Below are 25,504 nucleotides of genomic sequence, written 5' to 3'. Positions count from 1 at the left end.
CAGTGTTCCGACACTGAGTGACTGTGTGACCCCAAGTAAGTCATGTAATCTTCCTGGGCCTCAGTTTCCTCATCCGTAGAATGAAGTGGTTAAACTCCATGACTTCTACGACCCCTTCTAGCCCTAAATCTGTTATTCTTTGAACCTAATGTCATCATGAATCCCAGATCTGACTCTTGTTGGCTCTGTGGCTATGGGCAAATCACTTCATCTCTCTGGGTCTCAGTTTCCTCATTAGAAAAATGAGGCCGGGGCAGCTAGGTGGTGCAATGGATAGAGCACTGGCCCTGGAGTCAGGAGGATCTGAGTTCAAATCCAGCCTCAGACACTTGACACTAGCTCTGTGACCCTAGGCAAGTCACAACCCCAACTGCCTCAACCAAAAAATAGAAAAAATGAATGAACGAATGAATGAATGAATGAATAAAACTAAAAATGAGGCCCTAGAGCTATGAGCAAATGATCACCTAAGCCTCCTTGGAGCTGTAAGGGAGGGTCCTCTGGTCTACTAGTCTGGGATCTGATGGCCAAGGCTGGGTTTGGAAGCAAGAGGATTTGCATTCAAATCAGCAGTGAGGTGATGCTGGTTCTGGAGTCAGGAAGACTTGAGTTCAAATCCAGCCTCAGATACTTGCTGGCTGTGTGACCCTGGGCAAGTCACTTTACCTCTGTCTGCTTCAATGGGGATAATAACAGTGCCCACCTCCCAGGTTTGTAGTGAGCTTCAAATGAGATAATATTTGTAGATGAGATATTTGCTTATCAGATGAGATAGTGTTTGTAAGTGAGTTGATGCTTGCTTAGCAAAATGCCCAGCACATAGTAGGTGCTGTGTACATGTTTAGTCCCTCCTCCCCCCCTTCCCTACCAACTCTATGACCTTAGGCAATTACTTTCCCTCTCTGGCCCTAGGTTTCCTCCTCCGCAAAATGACGGGGTTGAACTAGGTGATCTCTAAAGGTCCTGAACGACTATAGTTAATTCTGGTGTCAGTCTTTAGCTTTCCAGATAAAGCAGGGATAGGGAGTGCAGGTGGATGGAGGCTGGTCTTTGCCCTTCCTCGTATCCCAAGCCCTTAGCACAGTGCTTAGAACATAGTAGGTGTTTAACAAATGCTTGTCGACTGACTGACTCATCCCTAGTGCCTCTGAATCATAAAGTCTTAGAAGGGCTCAGAGAGAAATAACTTTCCCACAGTCACACAGCTAGTGACAGAAAACCAGGATGAGAACTTGGCTCTCCTCAGAGCCATCAGCCCAGAAAGAATAATAAATAATAATAATAATAATAATAATAATAATAATAGCTAGTATTTTATAACACCTACTGTGTGCCAGGCACTGTGCTAAGCACTTTGCAATATTGCCTCATTTGATCTTCCAGACCACCCTGGGAGGTATGTGCTGTTATGATCTCCATTTTACAGTTGAGAAACCTGAGATAAACCCGGTGAAGTGACTTGCCCAAGGTCACCCAGCTGGTAAATGTTTGATGCCAGATTCGAACTCAGGTCTTCCTGAATCCAGGTCAAGCTCTGCTATCACCCAGTCACCACACAGAAAAGTCTGCTGAGGCCAGAAGGGAGAATTACTTCCTAAGTAATTTTCTGATTCACAGAGTCAGAATTTGAACCCAGGTCTTTGGAGGGACAAGCCAGCGCTCTGGTCACGACACCCATTGCTTAAGAAGTAGAAATCGATTGACTGGCTGTTTGACTGAGGCCCAGGTGCTGCAATTCAGTGAACGGCAATCCTTGGACAATCCCCTCTGGCCATCAAGGTCATTTCCACCTCCTCCACAAAGGCTCAGTGGTTGGATAACCGCAGTGTGGATGTCAAACCTGGGGAATCCAAACTCTCCAGCCACGGAAGCAGGGTCCTTTCTGCCCCCAGGATCCTCATCTGTCTGTCTTGTTATGGTCTCCAGAGCCAGAGGCTTTGTCTTGATGGATTCCATCTTATTGCCTTTCCTGCTTATACAGGTCCTGAGCCAAAATCCCCAGTGGGGTGGGTGGGTATGTGTGTGTGTGTGTGTGTGTGTGTGTGTGTGTGTGTGTGTGTGTGTGTGAGAGAGAGAGAGAGAGAGAGAGAGAGAGAGAGAGAGAGACAGAGAGAGAGAGAGAGAGAGAGAGACAGAGAAAGCAGAAAAAGACAGAGAGAAGAAACAGAGATGCACAGAGACAGAGAGGACAGAGATGGAGAGACAAAGAGAAAGACAGGAGAGAGAGGAAGGGGGGAGAGAGACCAAGAGAGGAGGGAAAAAAACCAAAGAGGGTGACTGGGAGAGAGAGAAGGAAAGAGAAGAGAGAGACAAGGAGAGAGAAGAAGAGAGGGAGGGAGGAAGAAAAAGAGGAGCGAAAGAGGGAAGCAGAAACATAAAGAAAGACACGATCGCATCTTGCCCGTAGTTGGATGTCTTCCTTCTGTGTGAGAGACTTCCAAAACGCCGAGTCTAATGAAAGCCACATGGTGTCTTTGGAGGCCTGAGAAATGGTAGGGGGACCCATCATGTGAAGCTCCCTCCCCTTTTTTTTTTCTGTTGCTTGAACCTGCCCAAGCTGGGGAAGATGGTAGCATCTTGCCATCAGTAGCTGAGACTTCAGAGCACCCGCTCATTGGGCCCCAGGGCCTTTGGCTGACAAGGAGCACTGGGGGTGTCAATCTCCCCCAGGAGGCAACAGAGAGGTCAGAGTCGACTCATAAAAGTTATTTTTTAGCCTCCCAGCCCTCATCTTCCCTGGTGAAGGATGCTCCCACCACTCTCTGGGGGCCAGGCCAGAGCAGACTGGTTTTCAAGATGTCGTGTCCTTTTTCTTTATTTTTCTTTGGTGCCTGTTTTTCCTCCCTGGTCTGATCTCCCAGCCTCTTGCTGGGAAACAAGAATTGTCAGAAAGACTTGGATCTGAAGCTGGAAGAGCCCTGAGAGCTCATCTACTCTGAGCCTCTTAATTTTTCAGGGAAGGAGACTGAGGCCAAAAGAAAAGGGAGTGACTTACCCAAAGTCACACCAGTCAGTTGTGGGTCATAGAATCTGGAGCTGAATCCTAGAGTTGGGAGAGACCTTACAAACCATCTAAGACCCTCCGTTTCATGGATAAAGAGACTGAGGTCCACAGAGGCCGTTTCAGACTTGCCAAGGTCATACAATAAGTGCCAGAGTCAGGATCTGAACCCAAGACCATGCAGCCTCTCTTAGTGCTGTGGGCAATCTGTGGGCTTTGTAATGGATAAAGGAAAGCAATATCCAGGCCAGGAAGTATAATGAAGGTAAGAGAAGATTGGGTTTGCAGGCAGAAGACATGAATGAATGACCTGGCTCTTTACACCCTGCAGCAGGTCTTTTCTGAGGGTCAGTTACCTAGGAGGCTAGGAGGAAGTGAATTCTGTCTCTGGCACTCAAACTTTTGCTGAGGAGGAGGATGCCTCAGTTTCCCCAGGACCCCTCTGCTCCTACCCTTGAAGAATCACAGAATCTCAGAACTGGAAGAGATCTCAGAGTCCTGTACCTGATCCCAAATCCCTTTTGCTGCATAAGAGGCATCTAGGTGGTGCCACAGTGCACAGAACACTGAGACTAGAGTCAGGAAGACCTGAGTTCAAATCCAGCTTCAGATTCTTACTAATTGTGTGATCCTGGCAAGTCACTTAACCTCTGCTTGCTTCAATTTCCTCAACTATAAGATGGGAGTACTCATGGCACCTACTGCACAAAGCTGTTGTAGGGCTCAAATAAGATAATATTTGTACAGTGCTTTGCACAGTGCCTGGAACATAGTAGGTGCTTAATAAATATTTATTTTCCTCCTTCCTTTGGTTGAAGACCTCCAGGGAGGGAGTTACACACAAAGACTATACATTCCACTTTTCGATAGCTCTGACTGTTAAGAATTTTTTCTCTTAAGTTAAGCTGAATATTCACTTTCCTAAGAAGCAAAGTGAAGTCTTGGGGTGATGTTAACTGATGTACTGTACAGAATGCTGGGATGGGCTTGAGGAAGACCTGAATCTGAATGTGCTGTGGTCACTTGCAAACTTTGTGGCCCTGGTGGTCAGTTAGCCTTATCTGAAAAACGGGGCTGATGACACCTTCCTTCCAGCCTCCCAGTGGTTGTGAAGGACTGGGCGAAAGTGCTCTGTATACATAGCACCTAACTGCCAGCTGTCTTGAGAGTTAGGATTCCCCAGGGGAGTTTGGTTTGTTCGCTGGTTTGTTTATTTTTTAGCAGTTCAGAGGGATTTGGGAAATCCTGAATTGTGACTGATAAAAGACTTCAGAGGCCAACCTCCTAAATCCCCATAGGGAAACATTATTATGAATCATAAGATCACAGATTTTAAGCTGGAAGGGATCTGAGAGGCCATTGAGTCCCACCCTCTTCATTTTACATATGAGGAAACTGAGGCACAGAGGTTAAGTGATTCAAAAGCAGCCACATAGCAAGTAAGTATATTAGACAGGATTCAAACTCTTGATTTGAACTAGATTATAATGGATACCAAGGCAGCTAGGTGGAGTAGTGGATAGAGGACTGCATCTGAAGTCAGGAAAACCTAAATTCAAATCCAGCCTCAGACACTTACTAGCTATGTGATCTTGGACAAGTCACTTCACCCTGTTTGCCTCAGTTTTCTCATCTGTCAAATGAGCTGGAGAAGGAAATGAATGGCAAACCACTCTTGGCCAAGAAAACTCCAAGTGGAGTCACAAAGAGTCAGACATGGCTGAAAAACCACTGAAAATAATGGATACCATCACTCTCAAACCAAGATAGATAGCTCTTGGTGAGCATTAATTTCTTTTTATGTGTCCCTTACAAAAGCAGTCACCCAATTCTAGAGGGCCGTAAGTTTCTCAGTTACAAGATTATGGTTGTGGCACACCCAGCGGGACCCTCCGCTCCCATCCTCATTGTCTCTGTAGGGGAGGAATTGTCCATTAGGGAGAATCCTGGACCACAACTGACTCCAGCAGATTGTCCTCTCTGGGCGTCACCTTCCTTGAGAAACACGCCAGTGAGGGGAGCAGGAGCATTTGGATTCACCCTCGGACACAGCTCCACCCTGGATGGTGTCACCCCCTTCAACGCGAGCAAGCACGCTTCAATCCGTCACTAGCCTGTTTGCATGCGATGCCGCGTCACCCGCTGAGGACGCTCCAGTTTGATTGGGCATTTCTTTTTTACTCTCATCATCAGATCCAATGATGCGCCAGTGTATGTCGAGTGTCTGGACTCCCGGGGCAGTGATAATATGATTTCCAGCGTCGCGCCCGCTGGAGCTGCTGCTGTAATGACAGCTCATGATTGCTGTGATCAATAGCGCTGCAGTGCCTGTGGCTTTTTGATTCTCCGGTGCTTTTAAGTGAATTTCAGCTCCTTAAAGACCTCACAGGAAAGTTCCATGAAAAGCCCTTCCCTGCTTTGTGCAGGCTCTCCATTGCTTCCCAGCCTCTGTTCCGTCTGTCGCTGTGACAGAGAGAAGGAATCACAAAATCACTGATTTTAAGATTTGGAAGGATCCCAGAAACCTGCTAATCGAACCCTTTCGTTCCTCCTCTGTCCTCTCCTTTTCTTGTCTTTTCCTTGCCTTCTCTTTTAAAAATAAAGTCCACCTCCGATCCACTTCATATTCATCATGTTGCTGACACCATAACATTCCATTACAATATTATGCTGTAATTTATTCAGGTATTCTCCGACTATTGGGCATGCAGGTTGTTTCCATTGTTTTACTTTCACAAAAGATGTCACATAACAATTGTTGCGGTCATTTGTTCATTTCAGTCACGGCCAACTCTTGGGACCCCATTTGGGGTTTTCTTGGCAGAGATACGGGTCTGCTTTGCCGTTTCCTTCTCCAGCTCATTTTATAGATGAGGAAACAGAGGCAAACAGAGTTAAGTGACTTCCTCAGATCACACAGCTAATAAGTATCTGAGGCTGGATTTGAACTCAGGGAGATGAATCTTCCTGACTCCACCCCCAGTATTCTATCCACTATGGCGACACCTAGCCATCCCTAATACTAGTGAGGACCAACTAATGGGCAGCCTGCTTGCTCCATTGAAACCCATGCGGTGGCAAGAAAACTAGAAGGCTTTCAGCATCTAGGATTGGCAGAAACTGATGGGCTGTGATTCAAATCATTTTAGAGGCTCTAAGTTAATGAAGTTGCAGAGTAGGTAGGAATGTTTTTATATAGATAAGCTCTTTCTTGCTTTTTATGTTTTTGTGATTTAGTCTTAGAAGACTAATAAAATCACTGGGTTGAAAAGTATGATCAGTTTTGTTACTCTTATTTCATGCAGCCATTTTACTCTCCAAAACTCTTGCAATTCTACTAGCAATGTATGGGAGTGCCTGTTTCCCACAGCCCTGTGAGTGTGCCAGCAAAATGATATATATAAAGCACAACAAATACTCCAAGAGTGAGATTAGTAGGACTAGAACTACATAAACACGGACTATATTTTTTTAAAGGTAAGGTTACCTTTAAAAGCTAATTGGCTATGGAGTGTGAATGTTCAATCAACTCAAAGTTGATGACCAGCCTTTCAAAGACTTAACCCAAAATCTTGAGTCTGATGGGGGAAATTGAAGGAACTGCATCAGGCTGATGAGTGAGATATTTTTGACCAGATGGTCTTTCCCTAAACTTCTCAGTAGCAGCAGCCTACATCCAATGTGTAAAGGATGGAGCACTGAAGTCCCCTGATTGTAAAGATCAGCTATTCAAATTGGATTTGAAAATGTTGATGGAGAGGGGACTCCTGAATCAGGAGGGAGGTCGGACTCTATGACTTCTAAGGTCTCTTTCCAACTCTGAGATTCTAAAACTCCATGATTTATCTTCAATATCCAATCAGCATGCCAGGCAGGTCCAAGATTCTTCTACCATGCTCTCAGAGGAAGGTAGATGGCAAAGTGCATAGAGCCCTAGACTTAACTTTTAGTGGAAATTAAGGAAATTAACTCAGAAAGATTTGATTTCAAATATGGCCTCAGACACTTACTAGCTGTTTGACTGTGGGCAAGTCAACTAAATATTGATTTTCTTCAGTTTCCCCACCTATAAAATGGGGATAATAATAGCACCTACCTTCCAGAGATGTTGTGAGGATTAAATGAGTTAACATATGTAAAGCACTTTGTAAACCTGTAAATGCTAGCAATTATTATTGTTGTCGTTATGACTAATATGGAAATATGTTTTACATATTTACATACATATTTACATACATAACCTATAGAAAATCGCTTACTGTCTTAGGGAGGAGAGAAAATTTGGAACTCAAAAAACTTTTAAATGAATGTTAAAAATTGTTTTTATATGTAACTGGAAGAAAATAAAATACTATTAACATTTTTTAAAATGTTGGTGGTAGCGGTCCTTTGTTCTTAAAGAGGACCAATGACTTCACCAGGGTGCTATATTGACTTGTGAGTGAATTGGATTGAAGTGAGGCAGAGCTGCTCAAAGCGTTGGCCTCACTCCAACTTCCAGAGGCATCAAACATCAGTAAAAGTCAAGACAACTGGTGATGGTCCATTGTTAGAGGCTGGATGACCACTTGTTTGATAAATCATAGTGGGATGCATTAGATGACAAGTGAAGCCCTTGCAATTCTCACACTCTCTGTGATTCTGTGATTTTTCTGAAGATAACAGATCTGTCCACCCTGGATCCCCAGAGTGGAATTAGAAACAATGTCCAATAGAAAGAAGATTAGATTTAGAGTTTGAAAGTTGGGTACGAGGCCTCCTGTGTACTATTGGTGTTGCTGCTCAGGTGGAAATTTATGGTTGTTTATTAATAAGAATGACGTATAATACCTCTCAGGAGGCAGTATGTATGTAATAAGGACACTTAGCTGGGAGTTAGAAAATTCCCAGCTCTGCCACTTATAAGCAGGGTGGCCTTGGCCAAGTTATATCATTTCTCTGTGCCCCAATAACCCTATCTGTAAAATGCAAAATGTTGATACTTATACTGCCTACCTTACAGAGTTCCTGTTAGTCAACCAACAAGCCTTTATTAAGCTCTGACTGGGTACTGTGCTAAGTGCTAGGGATAGAAAGAAAGGTAAAAAATAGTCTCTGCTCTCAAGGAGCTCACAGAAACAACATGTAAATAACCACGCACATACAAGATATATACAGTGCCAATGGGAGGTGATCTCAGAGGGCAAAGGCACAAGCAGGGAGTGTATGTAGGGGGAATGTCAGGAAGGGAGACCAGGAAAGACCTGCTCCTTGGGGAGAAAGAACACTGGAAATTTTAAACATATTTTTCCAATTACATGTAAAAACATTTTTTAACATTTGTTTTTTTTTTTAAATTTTGAGTTTCAAATTCCTCCCCTCCCCTCCCCACTCCTTGATAAGGCAAGTGATTCGATATAGGTTATAGATGTGCAGTCATGCAAAACATATTTCCATATTAGTCATGTTGTAACAGAAGACTCAGACCAAAAAAAAACCATGAAAAAAATAAAGTGAAAAATAGTATATTTCAATCTGCATTCAGACTCCATCAGTTCTTTTTCTGGAGGTTTCATCACGAGTCCTTTGGAATTGTCTTGGATCATTTTATTACTGAGAATAGCTAAGTCGTTCACAGTTGATCATTGCACAACGTCGCTGTTACTGTGTACAGTGTTCTTCTGGTTCTGCTCACTTCACTTTGCATCAGTTCATATGAGTCTTCCCAGGTTTTTCTGAACCCATCCTGCTTGTCATTTCTTATAGCACAGGAGTATTCCATTACATTCATATATCACAACTTGCTCAGCCATTCCCCGATGGATGGGCATCCTCTCAGTTTTCAATTCTTTGCTACCATGAAAAGAGTTGCTATAAATATCTTTGTACATATGAGTCCTTTCCCTTTTTCTCTGTTCTTTTTGGGATACAGACCTAATGGTGGTAGTGCACAGTTTTATAGCCCTTTGGGCAGAGCTACACTGGAAATTTTCAAGCACTATTCAAATGCGAGTTCCAGCTCTGTTTCTACTGATTAGAGGACCTTGGGTAAGTCACTTCCTCCCTCGTTGCCTCAGCTTCTCCATCCACAAAAGGAAGAGACTGGATTATATTGCCTCTGAGGCCCCTTGCCAGGTGAATTCCTTTATGCTTTAAAAACCCACTCAAAAGAAGACGAGTAGCCATTAGACACCCAGAAATTCACAAGAGACAAAAAGTCAAGAAACAAAGCAATAGTTAAATCCATGACCTCAGATGGTGCCACATAAATGCCCCAAGTTTAGGTGACAAAGAAGAGAAACAGGGAATTCCAGTACAGGCAGGAAAAATCCGATCTCTTAGGTATATCACTGAGACTTTCCTTGAAGAAAGCCATGACCAGATTCCAATGAATATATTTTATTCTAAAAAAACAGTCTAAGGGGCAGCTAGGTGGTGCAGTGAATAGAGAGCTCTGGCCTTGAAGTCAGGAGGACCTGAGTTCAAATCCAGCTTCAGATGCTTAGCACTAGCTGTGCAACCCTGGGCAAATCACTTAACCCCAATTGCCTCACCAAAAACAAAAAGCAAAAACAGTCTAGGGGAAAGGTAGCTTCAACTATTAAGAAGGTATACTCATGTAAATAAATCCAGGAACCGTAGGAACCATTGCAGCAGCCTCCTGGTTGGTCTTCCTGCCTGAAGTTTCTCCCCACTATGGTCCGTATCTCACCCAACTGCTTAAGTGATTTTCCTAAAGCAGAGGTCTGACCCTATCACCCCTCACCCTGGTTCAGTGACATCTGGTGGCTCTCTATCACCTCCAAGGTCAAGTATAAATGCCTCTATAGAGCATATCAAAACCTTTCGTATCCCAGCCCACTCCTGCCTTTTCAGTCTTCTTAGAACCTTTGAACAGGAGATGCTTGACCTCAAATCCAGCTATCGATCCACTATTCCAGGCCTCTTAAGATTGGATTTAATAGGGACCAGGTGAGTTCAGAGATTCTTTGCTCAAGTCCAGGATGAAGGAGATTTGGCATCACAGCAAGTCATGGCGGGATTGTGGGGAGGAGAAGAAAATTAATTTAGAGGATTTCCTTGATTGCAATTTCAGTCTGAGATAGGGTTTGGTATGGCTTGCCAAAAAGGCTAGAAGACATGGGGAGAAGGTGGAAAGGGGACATGATGGCTGTCTTCTATCTCAGGCTACATCCATAGTTTCACTGTCCACAGTCCTCACCACTAGTGTCCGGGTATAGCTGTCAAATTGTAGGAAGGCCTTCAACAAACAAGAAAAAAGGAAGGACCATGGGAAGCTGTGCCATAAGAGGACCCATTAAAGAAGTTGAGGTTTTTGTCCTGAGGAGCAGAAGACTTAGGGGAAGGCAGTAGTCAGTTGCTTTCAAATAATTGAAAGGCTGTTTTGGTGCAGATCAATTATATTTATTCTGCTTGGTGCCCAAGCAGAGCCCTCAGTTTCCTCATTTGTAAAATGAGGGGGTCAGACTAGATGGCCTTTGAGATCCCTCCCAGCTCTAAATCACTGCTCCTATGGACTTATTAAGTGGGAATAGTGGAGTTGAAGTGGTGCAAAGTCTGATTTTGGCTCCGCAGAAGGAGTAACTGTCTAACTGAGTTTTGTTGGAAGACTCAGGCTGCCTCACAAGTCAGTTGGCTTCCCTGTTCCTGGGAGTGTTGAAGCAGAAGTGGTAGGACTCCTTGGTGGGGGCTCCCTAAGGGAATTCCTCCTTTAGACAGAGTCAGATTAGATGACCCCAAAGGTCTGTTCCACATCTATAATTCTGCGAAATTCTCTCCCCAAGGGCCAACGGATTCCTACCATGTACCAGCTGTTCTGTTCTGCACGTAGGCTTTTCTTGCATTCACTCGCCCTCTGGACTTGGGAATTCCTAACGGCTCAGAAATTCTGGGGGTGGGGGGAGGCAATATTGACTCGCGAATCAAAATAACTGGCCAATGTTGCTAGAGGGGCTCACAGCCAGCAGATGCTACTATGGGTCCGGGGAGGCTCAAAGCCAAGTGACTCAACTTCCCCAATAGGGCTGTGACAAATTCTCTGGAGGTCAAAGCACCAAGCAGAGTTAATAGGGGATCCCACCCCTTCCACAGACTGCCCTCCTTCTCCCTTCTCAACTCAAAAAATATCTAAGTACTACTATGAGAGGCAGTATGGATTAATGGACAGAGAGTTAGCCTGGGAGCCAGGATGGGTAAGGGAAGGAGGAGGAGAAGAAAACAAGCATTTATTAAGCACCTTTTATGTTCCAGGCAGGGCAGCTGGGTGGCACAGTGGGTCGAGCACTGGGCTGGGAATCAGGAAGACTCATCTTCATGAGTTCAAATCTGACCTTGGACACTTCCTAGCTGTGTGACCCTGGGCATGTCATTTAACCCTGTTTGCCTCGGTTTCCTCATCTGTAAAATGGACTGGAGAAGGAAATGACAAACCAACTACTCTAGTATCTCTGCCAAGAAAACCCCAAATGGAGTCATGAAGAGTTGAATGTGACTGAAATGACTCCACGTGTTCCAAGCACCGTACCAAGTGTTTTATAAATTTGAGCAGGAAGACTTGCCTCTGACACTGTGATCTTGAACAAATCACACACCCTTTCAATGTCCCAGCTGACTCTCTAAGACAACAATCTGTAGAGAAGATACTAGTCTGCAATGGTAGAGAGACTTTCCTCACTGGGAGGTCCTTGCATCAATCAAACCACAACACGATTTTTAAAAGTGTCAAGCACTGTTTTCGGCACTTTAAATGCAAACACAAAAACGAGACTTCTGGACAGACTCTGCCTTCTGCTTTTAGCTTTACCTTCAGGGATTAGGATGGTGCCTGGAACGTTGTAGGCACCCAGTAAACACTTACTGACTGACTGACAAGTGTCTCTGTTTTATGATTCGCTTAATAATGAGGGGATCAGAGAACAGAGAGATTCCGATTGTTTCATCCTTCAAGCAATCTTGTAGGATTTTGACATCTGTATGGGAGACACCTTGTTGGAGGGAGGCCTTTGAGGTGATATTCTGCTCCGTGGAATCATTAGCTTTTTAAAAAATATAATGAGCAAACCAAAAGCACGTTATACTCTCTGAACCTCTCTGTCAATCCCATGACTCTTGAGATGTGGCCTACTGCAGTCTGTTATGTGCCAAAGCCTGCCTGTTCCCTTCCGTAATCTTCGGTAAGGATGTGTGTGTAGAATGTAGATTATCCCCTGAAGGCTTTGGAGGATGGGGAGGCTGGTCGTTATGGATGTCCTCTCACCAATAACAGCCATTGCTCTTCCTAAGAATTTAGTATCCCCTCACCTCTTCCAGATATCATAAAATCTAATATAATAGATCTAGAAGGGAGTCCCAGTGCCCTTACAGACAAGAAACGGAGGCCCATGGGGGTTAGGTTATTTGCCCATGGCCATATTAGTACCAATGAACAAATGAGGAGGATTTGAATCCATGGCCTCTTATCTCCAGAGCCACTGCCCTTTCAACTCTACCATAGTCCCTGTCCTCTTGAGAAACGATCCCCCCCCCATCCCTCAAGCACAGCCCTCCTCAGTGTATATTTGTTCTGGTTCAACCACCTTCCCCATCTATGTTTCCTTTAGAGACATTTCTATTTCCTGGGAAGACGGTCAGGAGATGCAGGGTGGTATAGTGCATAGAGAGCTGCCCGTGTAGGCAGGAAGAACTGAGTTCAAATTCTACCTCTGACACAGTCTGTGTCTCTGTGAAAGTCACTTCACCTCGGTTCCCTAGAGAACTCTTGAAAACTTAAAGTCCCAGAATGGGCATTGATTAGCATTCAGGAACGGAGTTTCTTCACCAGGAAACTCCCTACATTAATGAATCACAAGGCTAGACAAAACAACAACCACAAAATATGGCACATCAGGGACCATGATGCTGGGAACCCAGAAGGGGTGGCCCCGTCCCTTATTGCCTCAATCTTGACAGGTCTATGGCAGATCCCACCATACTGGAAGGGTTCCAAGTCCATCGATGTGCTTCTGGATTGACCAGTCTAGCTGAGGACCAAGAAGGCTCATCACCAATAGACTGGCAAATTCTAGGCCATGAATACTTCCATCATGGCAACCCATGAGAGCTAGGTCATAGACCAAGACAAACGAGGTACCATCCCTGCCCACACGGCTTTTAGAGGTGGCAGAATGTCATCAAACAACAATAACAACTCAGTTTGGGCCCTTGGCACATCTCCCCTAGATCACTGCAGCATCTTCCCAATTGATCTCTTCCTCCAGTCTCTCACCATCCCAGCCTATGCTCTATCCAACTGCCAAACACACATCTGACCGTGAGAATCGGCCAACTCCAGTGTCTCCCTGGATGACTTTTAAAGCCTTATGGTACCGGCCCCAACCTACCTTTCTAGCCCTGGCGGACATTATGCCCCTCCCCCAACAGTCTGTGACCCGTTCGAGTGGTCCTCTCCCTATTTCTCGCACACAACCCTTCATCTCCTGTTTCCGCCTCTGCTGCTGGGTACAGCAGGTGTGTAGAACACACCTCTATCTTAGAGATCCTCTCTTCCCTTAATGCAGCCAGGCATCATCTTCATCAGGGAGCCTTTCCTGATCCCCCCAACATTAGTTCCCTCCCTCCAAACCATCTTGCATAGATTTCTTTCTTCACTTTGTTTTATATTTGCCTGAGTGACCTTGACCAAGGTCACAGAAGCTAGGATTCAAAACCCAGGGTCTCTTGAGTTCCAAACCAATGATCTTGCTACTGCAGTCCTAATAAAAAGTAGGCTGCATTTGGAATCAGAGGGTGAGGTTTGACATCTAGCTCTGTTACTTGCTCATTGTGTGCCCCTGAACGAGTCACTTCCCCTCTCTGACTCAGTTTCCTCTACTATAGAATTGGGAGATGAGCTCTAAGGCCCATTATAGGTGACTCTATCAAGGAGATAGACAGAAGCAGGCAACTCAGAAAGCCACCATTTTAATAGGACTTTTAAAATAAATGCACATATTTCAGCGCTAACTATTTCACTCTCTGTGGCCCATAGGGATAGATTTTCCATTGATTCAAATTTCATAGGTTATAATGAAGGCTTAAAGCTTGAGGTAGACAGATCTCAATACACAGGGAACATGATATTCAACATTGCTAAGGGGGTACAAACGCTTGGTTCTGGCTCTGGAGATGGACAAGCCATTGGAATATATATTGGAAGATGACTGATGAATACAAAATACTAGGAGATGGTGTGATGGAAAGTGAGGTCAAATTTGACCTGGGATTGGGAAAATGGAGAGACTAACAGTAGGTAAAAATGAGAGCATACTTACTAGGTACACAGTGTCTGATGAATGAATGATTAAATGAATAATTTGAATTTTCACAGATGACTCATGAAGATAATGCCTTAGCTCAAGGAGTGACCTTATTGCTTGCATAAGAAGGCAGTGTGCACCATGGGAATTTGTTTTACTGGACTGTGCTTATGTGTCACGAGAATTGTCTTTTTCTTTTATTTTTCCATAGGTAGAAGGAGATGGGAGGGAGGAAAAAAATGCTTGTAAATTGAAAAAATAAAATTTGTTTTTAAAAATTTTAAATCATTGGTGACAAAAAGGGAAAGTGAGGTCATCGAGTCCAACTCTCTTGTTTTACAGATGGGGAAACTGAGGCCTAGAGACATTAAGCAGTTTGTCCAGCGTCACATAGAGAGTAAATAACTGAGGCGGGATTTGAACCTAGGTCTTACCGACTGCATCCAAGAGCTATAGAAGATCTTTGAGTGGAGCAGTTGTGCATTAGGAGTATTATTTTGGCGGTTGTGAGGATGGTTTATTCAAGGCATGAGAGACAGACATCAAGAATTAAGAGCATATATTCAGTTTCTGCTATACCAGACCCTGGTGCTGACTAAATCGTCCAGCACAATCAGCTGCCCTGGACCGATGCTCTGTGCTGGGCAAAGAATCATAGGAGCACAGCCCTAGAGATGAAAAGAACCTCCGAGGTCATCCACTGCAACCTTCATCTGACAGTTGAGGAAACTGAAGCTCAGAGGAGGTTAAAAGATTTGCTCAGAATCACAGAGGTAGTTGTCGGAGGCAGCATCTGAACGCAGATCCTGACTCCGGACTCAGGACTCTTTCCCCTATGTCATGGCGTCTAATAGAAAAGTAGCTCATTCCAGGCTTTTGCTAGATCTATGTCTCCATATGTGTGTGTGTGTATGTATGTGCACACGGGTGTGTACATGTGTATGTTTTCTCCATGGATCTCAGGAAACTTCAGACAGCTGGAGGAAGAGGCTAGCTGATCTCTTGAAGACTCCTCGCTCTCACCTGCCCCCCAGACCCTCCAGTTCCTGGCTTCCTGGGTAATGGGCACAGCCCAAGTGATTTCTTTCCCAGGTGGCTGGCTGCTTGGGCCAAAGGATGTTCTCAAACCTTTGTGAGGCCCAAAATAGCTTCTTCCTGCCCTTGGCCTCATCCCCATTGGATGGAGACTTGTTTCAAATCAGGGGATCTCGGCCAAAGTGAAATGTGCCCCACAGATGGCACGGCCTGAATCCTAGCTGGAAAAGACCACTGAGATAATTTACTCCACCTCTGACCCAATTCATGGATCCTTTCTCCAGCACTCCTGGCAGATGGTCATCTAGCACTGGCTGGCATACCTCCAGTGATGAGAAACTCATCATCTCCCTAGGGAGCCTATCCTGTGGCCAGAAAGCTTACATCATCAGAAAGTTCCACGGTTCGTGGGACCAAAAGAGACAGATACGAGATGAATGTGAAAGTCCTTTGAAAACTAGTATTATCCCTAATGATAATAGCTAGCATTTCTATAGTGCTTGAAGGTTATCTCGTGGCCTTTCCAATGACTCTGGGAAGCAGGGGCTGTTATAATCCCCATTTTACAGGTGAGGAGACTGAGGCAGACGAAGGTGAAGTGACTATCCAGGGTCACACAGCTAGTAAATGTTTGAGTCAGGATTTGAACTCAGGTCATCCTGTCCCCAAGCTCAGTACTTTCTCCACTGCATCACCTACCCTAAGGAAAACTCAATGAGTTGGCTAATATGAGAAACTGCCTTGGACCAATCCTTTGCATCTGCCTTAAGTCAATCATTATCTTTTCAAGCACAACTGTAGGGTTCTCCTGATCTTGTCCAGTGTGAATTATCCTCTTGGCTTTAGGCCTCCAATGTGAATCGTCCTCTTGGCTTTGGGCCTCCCCAACTCAGGCCACATTTTCCTATGTGGTGTCCTAGAGCTGCTATGTGCTAACTGGAAGAGGACTTGGTAGATCATGTTGCCAGACCTCTGAATTCTGTTTATTCCTCCTTTAAAAGATGTTTTATTTGTGCATTTTATTTTGATATCATAGTAATTTTGGGAAATGATGCCTTCCCCCACCCCAAATTTTCCACTGAAACAAACAAACAAAAAGAAACAAAAAGAAAACCATCTGGTGCATTGACCCATCTGGCATCATGGAACAGTGGAAAGAATGTTGAATTTGGAGTTAGAGGATCTGGATTCAAATCCAGTCTCTGTGTGAACTTGGGTAAATCACTTAGCCTTCTCCCTGGGTCTGTTTCCTCATCTGTTAAACAAAGGCTTGAGATTAGATGGCCTCAGAGGTCACTTTGGGCTCTCGATCTATGACCCTTTCACAAGTGTATACCCTGTTCTGCTCCAGTAATCTCCAGCTCTTCCACCCAGAGGAGAGAGGTATACTTCATTACCTTTCCTCAGGTACCCTTATTCAACCCAATTATTTTACAGAGGAAGAAACTGAGGCTCAGAAGAGGGAAATAACTTACCCCAAGTTGTACAGACAGTATTTGGCAGAGCAGGACTCTGAACTCAGGTTTTCTTATTGCAAGCCCAATGCTCCTTAAGAAGTTCACTAGAAACCAGTCTGGCTGGTCTATGGAGGATGAGGATCTTGGGAAGTTTAGCCTCACGAAGCAAAGCTTTTTTTAAAAAAAAACCACCATTCCCTCCCTCCTTTCCTCCCTCTCTCCCTCTCTCCCTCCCTCCTCTCCCAGCCCCAGCTCCCCAGAGGGAGAGAAAGATTGGTTTCTTTTATTTTTAGGGCACTGTGTCTCTTCTTACGTCAAGATGAAATGATGGCGACAATTTTCCAAAAGCTTTCACCCACAGTATCCCATTTAATGTGCACAGTGCTTTGTACTTTGCAAAGGACCAAAGCATCCATTATCTTATTTGAGACAACAAAGCTGTAAGACAGCCAGGATTGGCAGTCTATAGATATAGCTATCTCTGTTTGATGGATGAGGAAACTGAGACTCAGAGAGGGAAAAATCACTTGCCCAAGACCACAGAAGGAGGAAGGAGCAGAGCTGGGTCTTTACCTTCCAGACCTCTTTGGACAGTCCTGCCAAAGATCGTATTTGCACTTACTAACTTGGGCAAATTACTTCCGGATTCTCCTCTGTAAAATGAACTGAGATCCTTTCCAGTTCTGGGTTCCTTTATTTCTGGGATCCTGATGCGCTCTGTTCTGGAATCATCTGTTAAGGAAACAATCAATCAATAAGTATTTATTAAACACCTACTACGTGCCAGGCAATGTGCTGGCATTAGGAATACAAATTTGTTATAACAATAACAAATTCAGTTGTTTCAGTCATGCCGGAATCTTTATGACCTCATTTGGGGTTTTCTTGGCAAAGATAATGGAATGGTTAGCCATTTTCTTCCCCAGCTCATCTTACAGATGAGGAAACTGAGGCAGACAGGGTTATATACCTAAGCGTCTGAGTCTGGATTTGAACTCATGATACAAATATGAAGAATGAAATAATCCCCGCTCACAATGAGCTTACATTAAGGCAGGTAGGAGACACAGTCAATGGAGCATTGGATTTGAAATCAGGAAGATCTGAATTCAAATTCTGCCTCAGCTATTTACTAGCTCTGTGACTCTCAGCAAGTTGCTTGATCTTTATCTCCCTCAGTTTCTTCATCTGTGAAATAAGGATAATAACACTCACCTCCCAGGGCTGTTGTGAGGATCAAATGAGATCAGACGTGCACATCACTTTGTAAGCCTTCAGGAGCTCTACAATGCTAGTTATTATCATTATTATCAATATTATTAATATTATTATAGAAGAAACAAAGACAGACAGACAGCAGAAGACTGTAACAAGCAGAGGAAGGAGACCAGGATGATGAATGAACCCAGCTGAAGTCGGAGGATCTAGGGATGGTTAGCCTAAAACAAAGATAATGTGTAAGAGACTTGTTAGCTTCAAGTATCTGGAGGATGTTCACAGGGAAGATGGTGCAGACTTTTTTAGCCTAACCCAAGAGGGACGTTGCAAGGAAACAGATTCCACTTTAACCTAAAGAAAAGCAACTGAGCTATTGGAGTACTCTCCAACTACTACTCCAATAGTAGGCTGTGAGAGCCTCAATAGGGCTCACTTTATTTCTAGACATTGTCTGCCCTCAGGGAGCTTACATTGGGTCCCATCTGGAGCAATTCAGTCCAATCCTCATATTATAAGTAATGCCCTCCTCTCCTTACATACAGATTGGGAAACTGAGGCCCAGGGAGGTTTCAGTTTATCCAATGCTACCTGGGAGGTAATCACTGAATGGAAGACTCAAATCCAGTTCCTCTACCTCAAGGGCCAGTAGTCTTTCCCAGTCCCTCCCCCAAGGGATTCTAGTGCTAGGTAGGCATTTGTGGTGGGAAGAAAGTGATGAAGGGGAAGAAGGAGACAGTTCTCAGGCTAGAGGCCACTGTCCCTGACCTGGGTAAGGGTCTAAGGTCAGAGCTGGGAATGATCCAGTTGGCTAATTCATTTGGGTAGAATAGCTTGTGGAGTAAAGACAGTGAGACAGCAGAGCCCACTGTAATAATAACTTATATTTTTACAGTACTTTCCCCTTTGCAAAAGGCTTTCCTCACAATGACCCTGTGAGGTTGATATAGCAAGGATTTTCATCTCTATTTTACAGATAAGCAAACTGAAGCTCTGATAGGTGAGCTGACTCGCCCAAAGCCATGCAGCCAGTAAATACCTGAGTCAGGATTCAAACTGGAGTCCTCTATATTCAAGACTATTTTGCATACCTCCTTAGTAACCAATCACATCCCCTCCCTGCCACCCCGGGGTATGCTGGTAAATGTTTAACAATTAGCCCTTCAGGGAGAATGTTCACAAGAGATACTTTTAAATTTAATGTGTATTATTACCATTTCCTCCATCACTTCCTTATGTCCAGGCAAACTATAAACCAAATCCTGATCTGGGCTTCTCTATGAGGGGGAGGCTGGCAGGACCATGAGATTTAGACCTAGAAAGCCCCTTAGCAGTCATCTGGACCAACCCTCTCATTTTTCTGATGAGGAAACTGGCCCAGGGATGGGAGGTGACCTGTCCAAGGTCGCAAAAGTACTAAGCACCAGAGGTTCTCTGATAAGAGGTTCCAGGCCGGGTCACTCCCTACATCTCTGACTTCCTCCCTCTCTTATGGATGTCCTGGCCACAGCCAGCTTTGCTTTGGCAGGCATAAGCTAACGCGTGTAGGGATGAAGGATTGTAGATTTAGAGCTAGAAAGAGCCTCAGAGCTCAGGATGTCCAACACCCACCCATTTTACAGAGGAGGAGACTGAGGCCCAAGACTGCAAGCTAACTTGCCCAAGGTCACACAGGTTGTAAGAGTCAAAGGTTGGATTTGAACCCAGGTCTTCAGACGCTAGATCTAGGGTTCTTACCACCTTTCTTTGCTTTCTCTTTGAGGCCCACATTTAGGAAGAATGAAGTTCCAGTCTTTGCTCTCTGCTGCTAACTCTGTGTTTCTGTTTCCCTTGGGCAAGTCCCCAAAACTGTACCACAATTTCTTCAACTACTGAACTCTCTCTCTCTCTCTCTCTCTCTCTCTCTCTCTCTCTCTCACACACACACACACACACACACACACACACACACACAAAATCTTGCTGTCTCTATATCTCTGTCTCTTTTTCTGTCTCTGTCTCTTCTTTCTCTTTCTTTCTCCTCTCAATCTTACTGTCTTTGTCTTTCTCTTTCTCTCTGTTTCACAATTTCACCACCTTTACCTCTCTGTCTCTCACTTTCTCTTTCTCCTCTCTCTTCTCTTTCTCCTCTCTGCCTCCCTCCCTCATTCTCTCCCTCCCTATCTCTCTCCTTCTCTCTCTCTCTCTCTCTCTCTCTCTCTCTCTCTCTCTCTCACACACACACACACACACACACACACACACACTTTCTGTTTCTCTCTCTCACTCTCTGTTTCTCTCTCTTTTTCTCTTCTCTCTCTTCTCTTTCTCTCCCTCTCTCTCTCTCTGTCTGTCTTTCTCCTCCTCCTCCTCTCTCTCTCTCTCTCTCTCTCTGTCCCTGTCTCGCCACATATGTGTTATATATTAAAAACATAGCTCTTGCCTGGAAACTCAACCCATTAGAGCCAGAAGGACCTTTAGAAGGCATCTGATCCAGCCCGCCATTCCCCAAACGAGGGCATACGCAGGGATGTTGTGAGGATGAAATTGGCTAATAGAAGGGAAAGTGCCTTGGGACTCCGAAGTGTACATCAGAGCCCTTGGCGGGGCTGGGTCCAGGAGAGGGATTACATTCTGCTGGACTTGTTGATCCCCTCCCAACCTCCCCCTGGGGCGTGGTTGCCGCTGCCCTGCTTCCTCTCTCCTCCTCTTTCTTCTTGTTCGGTCTGGTCCCTGTCATTCCAGCCCCCAGTCCATGCCAGCCCCATCCTGGCTCCTCTTGGCTTTCTCCGCTCTCCATGGTAGCCAGCCCCTTTCTCCTTCTTGGATCCTGCTCCATCTTCATCCTGCTCCATCCTCCACCAGATCCCTCCAGAAGCAAGATGCTACAGTGCCCAGAGTCACAGACCCCAGGTGAAAGGACCTGGGTTCAGGTTCCAGCTCTGTGACTCTTCTCTCTGGGCCTCAGTTTCCGTGTCATTACAATGAGAGGGTTGAGGAGGATGACCATGAAAGTCTTTTCCAGCCCTGAATATTTCCGAACCATCTCCCCTCACCCACAGAGTTCTTAGGACCTCTTAGACCTCTGTCTCACAGAATTAAAGAGACTCAGAGCCAGAAGTGGCCTGGTCAGGAGATGGAGGAACTGGAAGCATTGGGTGTCGAGAGCACGCCAACATCTATTTCAAAGTCTGCAAGTGTCAAGGCAGGGGTTGTTTCCGAGCCCTTCCAAGAATGCTTTCTACATCTTCAACAATGGGTCGTCCATTATCGAGATGCTACTTGAACACTTTTCAGTGACTAGAGAACTCATTACCTTCCAAGGTCACGCATTCTAGTTTTGGACAGAGCTCATCATTAGGGAGCTTTCCCTTAGTAACATCTGAAAGTACTGAGTCTCTCCCTTTGCTTGGTTTTCTTAAAGCAGGAAGAGAAGACAGAGATCATTGAGCTCAACCCCCTTATTTTACAAATGAGTAAACCAAGGTTTGGTGGTTAAGTGGTTAAATGACTTTCCCAGGGTCACATGGTTAGCAAGTGATTGAGAAGAGATTCAAACTCGAGTGGGCACACTTACATCACTCTCCAACAAGGCCCTGGTTCAGATAAATATGCCTGTTCTCAGATAGATCAGTCCCTGGAAGAGGAGTACCTAGGACACAAGGAAGTTCATGTGTGTTCCTAAGGCTGTGCTGGGAAGAAGGAAGGAAGGGAGATTGACTGGGAGGGAATCACAGCAAAGCTGGGGAAGGCCCCGCTCTGCCATTAAGGCACTGTGAGACTTTAGAGCTGTTCATTTCCCTTCTCCAAGTTCCCCGATCTGGAAAAAGAGAGAGAATTGGACGAAATGGTGTCTAAAGCCCCTCCCAGCTCTGACACCCCCTGTTCTAAGGCCCCTCCCAACTTTGATGTTTTTTTTCCTGAACTCTCTTCCATCTTTAATATTCACTGTTCTAAGTCCCAGCTCTGAAATTTCATGTGCCAATATCCCTCCCAGGTCTAATAATCTGTAATCTTTGAAATGATGACACGTTTCAAAGTTGACACTGATTTAGGCTTTTCCAATGGCATCCCTCCATCTTCGACACTCAAAGGAGACCTTACTTTGTACCCTTCCCCCCAGGAGACGCTGTCTCCAACATGGGGTATGCCTCTTCTCATGCCCCTCCCTCGTCTCCTAACCCTATGGAGCAGGAGAACCAGCCCCCTCCTTGCTCCTCACCGCCTCTTCCCGACCTTCCCCTTTTTCGATCCCTCCTCGACCTCTCGTTTCAGGATTTCTCACTTGGCACAGTGCCTCAGTACATAAGGGGTGCTTAATAAATGTTTGGTGGAGCTCAGTTCCAGACTGGCTCCCATGCATGGACCATGCATGCCGCCTACTTTGAGAGAAAGAAACACACATGCAACATAAAAAGAAAAAAGTTTGGTGATTGATTCATCGATCCAGATGCATCACCCTACTGAGATCCCCTTAGTAGTCATCAATCAGCCCTCTGGCCATTCTTTCTCTTTCCTTAAGGAATTCCACCCCTGGCTTACAGTCTTCCTCTCTAACACATCCCCTGTCTCTGTACTTGGGGCCTTTGAAACTAGTGTCCATGTTCCCCCCCAGCACCTCATTCTCCTGACCTGCCACGACCTATACCTCTCTCCACTTCAGCCACACAAAGATGAACGGCTATACCTTTATCACCGTGTCTTTCCTGATCGAGAACTCTGAATTTCCTCTATTTAACTTTAATCTCTTATTCTTACATCTCTTCCTCCTTTGCCTATTCTTTATCATGACCTTAATCCTTCCTTCTTTCAAAGCTCACCTAGGAAACCATCCCCACTAAAGCTTCACATTCTTCTCTTGCTAGTACTGTTCCTATTGTTATCTAGTTCAGCTACACAGGCGTCGCTGTCCACATGAGTTCAGACCCCAGTGACCTCTTAAACTGCCTTCTAACTGACCTCCCTGCATCCAGGCTCCCTCCTCCAATCCACCCTCAACATCGAGCGGTTCCGACCACCTCACTCCCCAAAGTGCCATTGTCTCCTCTCTTCTTATTGATGAGCTCCTCCCAGACCCTCATTTTGAGAAAATGTCCAGACCCGCCATACTTGTCCCTTTGCTTCCTCATCCCTTTCCTTCTCTCCCAGCTCCAGTCCCGACTCTCCCAATTTCTCCTCACCCCCATGTTTCAGCTCCCTTTTATAGGCAGTCTCCCACTAGTAGATAACTTCCTTAAGGGCAAGGATTCTCTTTCTTTTTGCTTGGATCTACATTCCCAGTGCCTAGCATAGAGCCTGGTACATGTAGCAGCCGTTTAATGAATGCTTGCTCCCTTCCCCTTTTCCCTTAGTAAGTGAATGAATGAATGTTGATCATGATCTCTGCCCAGAAGGCTTAGTGCAGATAACTTTTATCATAGCCCTGGGGACACCACTTATTCCTGAGCTAATTTAGCCCCAAAATAACCTTCTCCTAGAGTGGCTCATTATCATTCAACTCACAAAGAGCTACAGTCAAAGGACAGCCAGCCACTGCCTGACCTTGGTTGATGACTCCCGACAATTCTTGGTGCCAGAAATGGACCATAGTGAGGTGGGGGCAGAAGGTGCTGGGAACGCAGTCATTTCAGGTGCTTGGCAGTGGCTACTAAGGCGGTTTTCTGGGCTGTGGCTAGCCTAGTTTAAGATGAAAGTTGATCTTGCTACTGATTTTCCCTCTCATTCATCAATCACATTACTTACCTCATCCTTCTACAATCTGGGTCACGTAATTCCACAAGCACCAAACATTAAATTCCTACTATGTGCCAGGCACTATGCTAGTCACTGATCATACAAATAATCCCTATCTTCAAGGAATTTGCATTCTAAGAGGAACAGAGGGGAAGTGGGGATTATGGTTTCTATAAAAATACGTGCCTGTCCCTGCTGAGACCACCCTGCGTCTGACCTGTCAACTGAGCAACAATCCCACCATTTATTAGGGACCTACTATGTATAGTAGATTATGCCTGTTTTACAAAGATAAGAAAAAAATCCCTGCCCTCAAGAAGCTCACAGTTCAAACTATGCTTATGCCTTTCTAAATGGTCTCCCCTTCCCAATCTCTCCAAACCCTACTGCCCAAGCTTCAAGTATCAGGCAGCTCACTCCCCAGTGCATAAGAGGTCAGACTGTAAACTATTCTCAACAGAAATGAAAACTATTAACATGAAATGAATGTTTCTATTTAAATGAACTATTGACTTAAAGAATATTCCAAATCACCAGTAACGAAAGAATGCAAATGAAAACCACTCTGAGGTCTTACCTCACACTTGAAACATTGAAAATATGACCAAAAAATTAGAATAGTCAAGGTTGGAGGGGCTGTGGAATGATGGGCATAATAACCCACTATAGATGGACATATAACAGCCCAACCATTCAAGAAAGCAATTTGGAATTATGCTAAAAACATGAATAAAATGACCACGCTCAGAATCTGAATATATATGCATATATAAAATATACAGATATACATATATCCCCAGGAAGTCAGTGATAAAAGAAAGGCTTCCATATGCCCCAAGTATTCATAACAGCATCTTTTATATTATTTATATACTGTATTATAAATACTATAATAACATAATATAATTGTTATATCAGACTAATATGTAACAGTAATAACATAACAAGAAAGGCCCCTCATATGCATCAAATATTTATAAGAACATCTTTTCTATTTCTTATATAACAGAATAATATTAGTTCTGACTAATAACATAGTATATTATATTGTGTCATCATATTATTTATAATATATAAGAATAGAAAAGATGCTATTATAAATACTTTGTGCATATGGAGGCCTTTATTAATTATACAATACATTTCTATATAGTATAATTATATGTTATAATACATCATGTAGCTATAATATATATTATATAATGTTATGACACAATATATGATTACATATTATATCATACGTAAGATATTATATTATTGTTCATTATAATATAATATTAGTACATTCATTATATCCTATTTATAGGCTATGTTACATAGCTATAATATACTATATATCTATGCTATCATATCTATACACTATTATATCCTTCCTTTCTTTCTTTTCTTCCCTTTTTTATATTAGCAAAGAACTGGACACAAACTAAATGCCCATCAACTAAAGACTAGCGAAAGAAATTGTGGCATATGAATGTCTCACACTATTACTGCACCATAAGAAACAATGAAAATTAATTCAGAGAAGTATAAGAAGATTTATAGGAACTGATGCAAAGTAAAGTAAACAGAATTAGGAAAACAATATGCACAGAGATTACAGTAAGGATGAAACTTAGTACTGTAAAATTATAATGGCAGAACTTGGCCCTGGGGATCAGTTAAGAGGATAGGCCTCAGTTTCCCCTTTTCAAAAAGTGTACATCTATTATCAGATGTGTTTTATGGGCTGGTTTTTTTTTTTAATAAAATTCTTCTTTCTTTTTCCCTCTTTGTTACCAGGACTGGCTTCC

The sequence above is a fragment of the Phascolarctos cinereus genome, unplaced genomic scaffold (genome assembly GCF_003287225.1).
Source record: "Phascolarctos cinereus isolate Bilbo 61053 unplaced genomic scaffold, phaCin_HiC Scaffold_1;HRSCAF=81, whole genome shotgun sequence".
In the NCBI taxonomy this organism is placed as follows: Eukaryota; Metazoa; Chordata; class Mammalia; order Diprotodontia; family Phascolarctidae; genus Phascolarctos; species Phascolarctos cinereus.
The sequence above is the reverse complement of the archived record's forward strand: the minus strand, read 5'-3'. Positions refer to the sequence as shown.